The 8,659-nt window shown below is 42.8% G+C and overlaps 1 pseudogene; it reads right to left on the bottom strand.

Moving 5' to 3' along the window:
• Positions 1-793: 793 nt before the first annotated feature.
• LOC134381129 (F-box/WD repeat-containing protein 12-like) overlaps positions 794-8,659 on the bottom strand; it is a 38,357-nt pseudogene continuing 30,491 nt past the window's right edge.

The following is an 8,659-nucleotide window of genomic DNA, read 5'->3' as shown; positions in this document are numbered from 1 at the left end:
ATTAGATTGTTCTTGTTTTTATAATTCTTTGAGTTGTAGTGTTAGGTTGTTAGTTTGAAAACTTTCTATTCCTTTGATGTAAGCATTTAATGCAATAAACATCCCTCTTAGAACTGCCTTGCAGCATCCCATATGTTTTGATATGATGTTTCACTATTTTCATTATTTTGAGAAATTTTTTGATTTCCTGTTTAATTTCTTCTTTGAACCATAGTCATTCAGGAGCCTATTGTTTAATTTCTATGTACTTGTATAATTTCCAGAGTTTTGCTTGTTGTTGATTTCTAGTTTTAATCCTTTGTGGTCTGCAAAAATACTTGAAATGATTTCAATTTTTAAAAATTTATTGAGGCTTGATTTGTGGCCTAGCATGTGATCTATTCTGGAGACTGTTCTGTGAACTGGTGAGAAGTATGTATACTCTGTAGTGGCTGGATGAAATGTTCTGTAGATATCTGGAAAGTCCAATTGGTCTAAAGTGTGGTTTAAATCCTGTGTTTCTCTATTGACTTGTTGCCTAGATGATCTGTCCAATTTTGAGAGAGGGGTGTTTAGGTCCCCTACTATTACAGTATTGGGGTCTACCTCTTTCAATTACTGTCTTTTTAAATTTCATTTTCCTTGTCTGAAAAACAGAGACAATCATACCCATTTTTTTCACTTGTGAGGATTTAAAAGTAAAGTCACACAGCACAGTGCTTGGCACACAGTAGGCACCCAAGAATTACTAATTCCTGCCCCAATGCTGGTAACATCATTCCAGTTTCTGCATGTGTTCAAATTGAGACCCTTTTCACTTGGTACCACCCTTTGAGCCATGCTGCACCTTGAAGCAGTATGACCTCTGGCTACTTCTCTCCATGTTATTGGTTTCCATGCCTACAATGCTCATGCCGTCGCTTTCCACATGGGTAAATTTACTGCAAAGAGAAGGGGCATGCTGGGTGTTAATCTGAGAAAAGGACAAGAACTTAAGTAGTTAAAGCCTTTACATGCAGGTGGAACTCAGCCTCCTGTGCCGTCTCCCACCCAGTCCACCCCATCTGGCCCCATTTCTATCTCTTGCTTACTCTGGGCATTGATTTGAGGACCTAAATTCATTTGTAACAATTAGCAAATATCGCATTCTTAAGTGGGAATATCAGTTCTGGGCCCTCCTCAGAAGAGCTCCTGAATCACAATGATTCCAGCTATTCTAGAAACTTCTCCTGATATAGGAGGAGGGGCACCTAATCCAATCTGGGCAAATCTGAGTCATTTCCCCAGATTTTAGAATTAATATATCACTTCCTGATAACTCTCATTGCTATCTTGAATGAAAGAAATGTAGGCACAAGAGCTAATGAGTGTGGACATTTTCCACAAGGTCAAAATCAGGGTTCAGCTGAGCTTTGCTGTGTGCTCTCTGTGAGACCTTGGACAAAATATCCATATCTGTATGTTTCTGTTTCATCTGTAAAACATGGGTGATGCCAACTGCATGTGTAGTTTTTGTACATTACAGGAGACAATGTATGTTATGCATAGCTACAGCCAACATCTTTAGAGGAAGAGGAAACAGAATCTGAGCAGTGCTTGCCTTGGGTCCCATTAGGAAGGGAGAGGCTGGGCTTATGATAGTAGGTCTTATTAACATCCTTTCCAACATTTCCTTAGAAAACACTGCTTGGTAGGCCATGTAAGGTCATTTTACAGGCAAAGTGAAGGAAAACAGCCAATTACCTGTCCCATCTGTGGGATCCCCCAAGCAAATGATAGCAGCTCTTGAGGATGGGATATTTCTTTTCTTTGTTCCACACATAGACTCGCAAAGAGAAGTCAAGGGAAGAGGTGATGACTTGGTTTGGGTCCTTGAAATGAAAAGTCAAGTAAGTGTGGATGTGGACCCCGGAAGGCAGAAAGCCGTGACATGGGCAGGGGCACCACACTCACCACCCACATGGATGTGATGGGCTTCTGGTGGTCTTGGAAGGCAGCCAGCTTCAAGCCGTGAATGGTGAACAGCACCAGCTTTGAGCCAGAGACCAGCAGGATCACCTGTGAGCCATGGCCCTTCATGAGGTGGGAGGCACCATGGTGTCTGGGAAGAGGAAACTGGTGATCTGTTGCACTTTTTGAAATAAAGACACAGAAATTGGCTTCTCTGGAATAGACATATGCCTAACCTAAGATGATGTAGTACATTGAAAAGAGCAATAGTTTTGCAGTTAGACCTGCATTCACTCCTGACCCATGCATTCACGACCCTATATCTCCAGTTCATCAGCTCTAAAATACTGATTACAACACTTTAATTACAGGTGGTTGTAAAGATTCAGTGCCATATGCTCGTGGAAGTGACCAGCAGAGTATCTGGCATGTAGCACCTTCAGGGAATGAGGTGCCCTTCCTTCTACCCTTTCTCATCTATGACAGGATGATATAAGAAACGGCCACTTAAGAACTATATGACATTTATGGCATCTGCCAAAAACAATTGAAGATACTATATTTTATATGGTATAACATTCCTTTTTACCAGGAAAAAAATGACCTCTTCTGAAGAATTCATGTGTTCTCTCATATCAGACAAGGGGTTATATTACACATTTTGTTTCTCTTTTTTCCTTGGCTGCCAGGAAGCTCAGAGTCAAATTTATGGTCAAATAACGATATGAAAACAAACATAATACAAAAGAAAAAATGCTAAGGACCATCGGGAAGGCCTGTCAGGGTGACGCAGGGTTTGGGACATAGATAAGGAGACAGTGTGAAGAGGGCTGTGGGTCTTATTTTCCTTCTGGACTAGAAGCTCCTTAGGGAAGAGATAGTCATGGCTTGTGTTCATGTTTGTGGGCACTCAGTGCCCAAACAGGGCCTTTGACAAAGCCAGGAAAAGAGGCAGGAATGAGTAAAAGCAGGAAGATCAGTAAGGAGAAGTGAGACTCTAAGAGTCGGCATTTAATGTCTGAATCCCAGGCTGTCCAGAGGGCCCGACACGTAGTAAGTGTTCAGTTGCTCAACCAGCACATAAAATTGCAAACAACACCACCTCCGAGGGGCCACTATATCCCTCTATATCCTGAGAGGAAAAAGAAAGTGTCCCAGAGGAAACATGAGCAACCTGTGCTGGAAGAATCATACTATGATGGCGGTGACATGCAGACCCGCCGGCACCAGCACGGGGACCCTTACCCAGAATGTTCACTCTGTCCCTGGACTTCTTGGCCCTTAGCTCATAGGTAGTGACAACCAGCTGCATGCCATTGTCATTTCTGTGCATCATGATCAGCCTGGCCAACTCGTCAGGGGCCCAGCAGGCTCTGGAACTCAGCAAGACGGGGAGGGTGGTGGGGACAGGAGGCTCGTCTTCCAACGGGTGCAGCAAGGAGTGAGTGTAGAACACCTGGGGAAACGTACCTGCATGGGTCACATTGCAGGTGAGGGAGGGGGCTTCGCAGGCCCAGGAGCACTTGGAAACACCCTTCCCCACCCCTAAGGGACCTAGCCAGGGAATCAGGCTCTGCCCCCACCTCTAACCCCACCCCTGCCCTACTTGGCCCCACAGGGCAGCCATGCCACTTGTGGATCCTCCTTTCCAACTATTCATAGACCAGGGGCTTTTCAAGGCTAATCCCAGCCCACGTCTGGCCCCGCTGGTAGGCCAGGTGCAGTGAGGTCGGTGTGACGGATGAATCAAATAAACAGCATTTTTCTGGTTTTGAACTGCTTGGTCACTGTTTTGCCGTTGCCTCCAAATACACAGCATATTCCTTTCCCATCTCCTTATGCCTCCCCTACGGGCCCTGGCACTGCATTTTCAGAGGGTGGCCTCTCTACATATGGCTGCTCTTCCCTGACCACTCGCCTGCCCAGCTACCAGGTCCCGGGGCTCTTCTGTGATCAGTTTCTCTCTCTGTCTTCCTTCTTCCAAAAGACCATCACTAGCAGTTTGCCTTATACTCTAGTCTAACTCCTAATTCAGACCTTGGCACTCAACAGGTACCTTATCCTTAGCAGATGACTGATGTCCCTGTGCCCACGAGTCATCAGGACTCTCACACAACCCTATGCAGAAGGCGCAGCGAAGCGCTGGGCTTTCCTTTGCCAGGCACTGGATGCCCTCTCCACGTTGTCAGCATCCCCTCCATGCCTTCCCCTCACTCTCATTCTCACTGACGCTCTGTCCTCAGATCACCAAACAAACGGCTCTTGAACGATTTCCACTGGGATGTCCCTAAGGCCCAAACCCATTCAAAACTAAACTTTACCCTCCCCAGCCTGGGTGCCAGCCCCTTTCAGCTCACAGGCAACACAGCAGCCTGGACAGAGCAGAGACTACAGGGGCAGGAGCCCTGATGACAGACTCAACAGTGGCCTTGAGCTTCCTGCGTAAGGGAGGTAAGTGCCAGCAGAGAGGACACTACTGCTGGGAACAGACCCCGACAAGAACAGGTGTGGCTCATGATGAGCAACACTTGACCTGGGTGCCCTCAACCGGCTGCACGGCTTGGTCCTAACATGCATCCCACAACCTTGGGGTTCCAGACCTTCCGTCTTCCTCACATGCTGGCTCCCTAGGAAAGGGCTCCGCAGACACTGACCTTTGAGCCCAGGTCTGAATCCTGTGTAGAGATAAACACCCACTCTCGGCCAGGAGAGCAGATGAGGGTCATGGAGTTGCTGGGAAACACAGACACCTTGGAGACCACCTGCAGCTGAGGCACTGTCGGTGTGTAGAGGGTCCCTTCAACACAGGCCACCTGCAACAGAAAGCAGCCAAAACAAAGCTGCAGCCAGGACACCGGCTAAGTAGGAAGCACCATCCCCTTCTGGGTGGTGTTTCCTCGCCTGAAGGATGGAGACGGTAACTGCTAAACTGCCTCCCTTACAGGGTGCCAGTTAGCTTTAAGTCATGTCTTAGAATATTTTTTCAAATACACAGGCAAAAATGAATATGCTCAAACAGCATGTAAGTCTTCACAGCAAAAGCCATTATCCCTTTCCTGCAAAAGTCTGGCATGTGACCATCCAGGGCCCTTTCTACCCATTGGCATATGGCACACTGGGTCACCGCTGGAGAGCCATTCTGCAACCTGCCTTTTATGTTTTATACCTAAAATATTCCTTGGGAATCTTTCCACATTCATGGACAGTTTCGTGCAACTTTTTGCTTCCTCTCATACTGATGGAAATTTCAGTTGTTTGCAAATCTTGTTACTATGAAGAGTGACTGCTGCAGTGGGCATCCTGCAGGTGACCCTGTGCACAGATGCCAGCACTTCTTCACAGCAGACCCCTGAGACAGGCATCACTGGGTCAAAGACTATGCATATTTAAAACTTTTAACAGAGAAAAAAAACTTTCCAAAAAGCTTCAAACTATATTCCTATTTACCATGTATAAAAATACCTGCTTCTCCTCATCCAAATTACTATAATATTAATCTTTAAAAGTTTGGTCATCTGGTAGGTGAAAAGTCTCATTTCAATGTCACTCTCTTGATGACTAGGTTATGTTTATGGCTTTACATATTATTGGCCATTTGTACTTTTTTCTATGAACTGACTATTCATATCATTACCTATTTTTCTATTGGATTTCTACTCTTTATATGGTCTGACATAAACCCTTGGTTAAATAAGTGTTTTTCCATAACTTTTCATGTGTCTTGATTTTATAAATACTGTCTTTTATGATTCAGATATTTTTAACTTTTTAAGTAAATCAAATCTGCATATATTTTCTTGATCCTGGTTTTGTCTTGCTTAGCAAGGCCTTGTACATCTCAGATTGATTTTTTTGGGGGGGCTGGCCAGTATGGAGATTCTAACCCTTGACCTTGCTGTTGTTAAAACACGATGCTGTAACCAACTGAGCTAACTATCCAGCCCTTTCAGACTGATTTTTAAAACCACTTGTATATTGTTCAGAAAATTTTATAACATTACCTTTTACATTCAGTTTCTTAATTATTCTAAATTATTTTTATAAATGGAGAGATATAGAGTAGCTTACTTTTGCTTTCCTAACAGCCAAGTGTCCCATTTCTTGAATAGTTTGCCCTTTACCTACTCTTTTAAAAGACCATCTTAAAACACTCACACAAACAAACACAAAAACAAAAAGATAAATAATTAAATAAAAGACTGCCTTTGCCACAGACATTTACACATGGAATCCATTCTGGACTTTCTGTTCTATATATGTAGAAACACCTGTTACTACTGTCCAAGACAACACAAATATTTCAAAACGCACAGGAAATGGCAGGCAACACTGAAACAAAGTTAAACAGTAAGAAACAAAATATTTTAGCGGATGAAAATATTACTCCAAAGAACAACCAAGAAAACAGATCTGTAGCCACACCCCAATATGAATTAAGTGCCACAATATTTACATCTACAAAAAGAATTCGCAGATCTGAAAGAACACCCTAAATCAGAAATTCAACCCTCAGCCTTTCCTGCTCCCCAGCTGTCTTGGCAGCTGCTCTTGGCTGGAGGCCGTCGCACGCCTAAGGCAGGCAGATCACAGCCACAACAGAAACAAAAAGCTCCCTGGAGCTGATCAACTCTAGGCTCCAACTTGTTATAAAAAGTGGAAAGTACCTGCTGGGGTACAGGCAGAGGCTGAAGATGATCCGACAAGACAAAGCAAAACTGGTCGTCCTTGCCAAGAGCTGCCCGCCTTGAGGAAATACAAAATAGAGCACTACGCCATGTTGGCCACAACGGTGTTCATGACACTCTGGAGCATGCACACGGGCCGTCACTGATCCTGCTGATTCTGACTCCATTAGAAGCATGCCAGAGGAGACTGGAGAAAGAAAACTACGCAAAATTTTTCTTTACTAAAACTGGCCAGAACTTGTTTTAGAAAGAAAAAGAAAAACATTCAACACTCAGAACTGAAATGGACAAAAAAAAAAACAAAAAAGTAAGAAGATATGAAATAAGAGTTAAAATTAATTCAGGAAAGATATTAAATAAAGTTATCTTAAAAATGAAGATTAACGAAGGAGGAATTGGTAAAGGGACATGAAAATCAACTACATTATATATTGATAAATTGAAAAGAAAATGAAGATGAACAAGTCTAAGGGAGAATATTACTGAACAGATAAGAAGGACACTAGAGGCGGAAATAAAAACAGACAAGAGAACAAAGCGAAATAAAGAGCTGAAAAGAATCAGAGAAAAAAGTGACAGAGCAGACAGGCAAAGAAGATACAGTAAACACAAAGTGAAGTTCCTAAGGAGGAAAAGTTAAACAGTTAAATTACACAATGAAACTAGAAATAAAAGAAGGCCTGATCTACATACTGAAAGGGTTTATCATGTTCCTGGAAAAACTGACCCAGATGATGACCTTAGACATATTGTAATAAAACTACTAAAGTTTATTTTTTATTTTATATATTTATCTGTTTATTTGCGGCTGGCTGGTAAAGGGATCTGAACGCTTGACCCTGGTGTTACCAGCGCTGTGCTCTAACCAAGGGGCCAACCTGCCAGGCCCCGAAGTATTTTTAAAAAATTCTTCACTTCCTCAGTTAAAGCATCCAAATGCCTAACAAGGAAAACAAGTCAGGCTGGCATTGGACTTTTCAACAGAAACATACAAACTGAAATAATATTTTCATAAAATTCAAGAAAAGTGTGAGCCGCAGACTTTACGCCCCACCAAGCATCAAGGCTGTAGAAAAGCGGTTTTAAATCTATAAGAACTGACCTCACGAGCCCTTATACTGTCCGCACCGCGCTTCCTCAGGAATCTAGTAGAGGATGATCTTCCTCAAACCAGGAGACGACAAGGAAAAGTTCACCAAAAGAACTAAGTACATTAAACTGTAGACCAAAGAGTTAAAAGAAAGTGGGGTGTGGCGGGGGAAAGGGAAGAACAGCAAGTAAATGTTTCATGTTCTCACCACAGTAGAAATGATGCATTTTTTAAAATGGGAAGAGAAACAAGAAGGATCAAAATAGCACAGCTCAGTGACTGTCATGAGAGTAAAAATATACCATTTAAAGCCAACAAATAAAAGAGTACAAGCCTAATAAAAAAGAAAAGGAGATTAAGGGTGCTCCAAAAAGTATTAAGATAAAGGGAACCATTACAACAAAAATACAAGGCCTTCCTAATTAATAAAAGGTATCAGCGCTCCTCCCCAATGCACACATGAAAAAGGGAATAAAATAGACACAGAGAAAGGAACTGAGTAAATACGCCACATCATACAGTGAACGTAGCATAAAATTAAATGCAAGGTTGAGATTCGGCACATAAGTAATGTCATCTTAATAAGAAAATGGGTTGATTCACTTATTTAAAAGATTTCCAGGTTGGTTAACAAACAAGCAAACAACACAACATCTCTGTACTACATTCAAGAGACCCATCCAGGACAGAAAGGCCAGTGTGGGAGGGGAAGAGGACGAGACAAACGCAATCAGTGAGAGGACAGGTGTATGATCCTGGACCAGAAAAGGCTGCATTCAGGTCCAAAGCATGAAATGAAATAATAAAGACACTTTACCAAGGTAAAGGCTGTAATTCACCATGAAAAAATAATAGTTATATGGAGGAAAATGAAGGAGAACACCTGTTAAAGATGGAGACACTCTTGCTCTCCTGTATTTTGCCCATCTCAGCAGGATGTGAATACACTGTGTCA

The sequence above is a fragment of the Cynocephalus volans genome, chromosome 6 (assembly GCF_027409185.1).
Source record: "Cynocephalus volans isolate mCynVol1 chromosome 6, mCynVol1.pri, whole genome shotgun sequence".
Lineage (NCBI taxonomy): Eukaryota > Metazoa > Chordata > Mammalia > Dermoptera > Cynocephalidae > Cynocephalus > Cynocephalus volans.
Note: the sequence above shows the minus strand (reverse complement) of the source record. Positions and strands in the feature narration are given on the sequence as shown.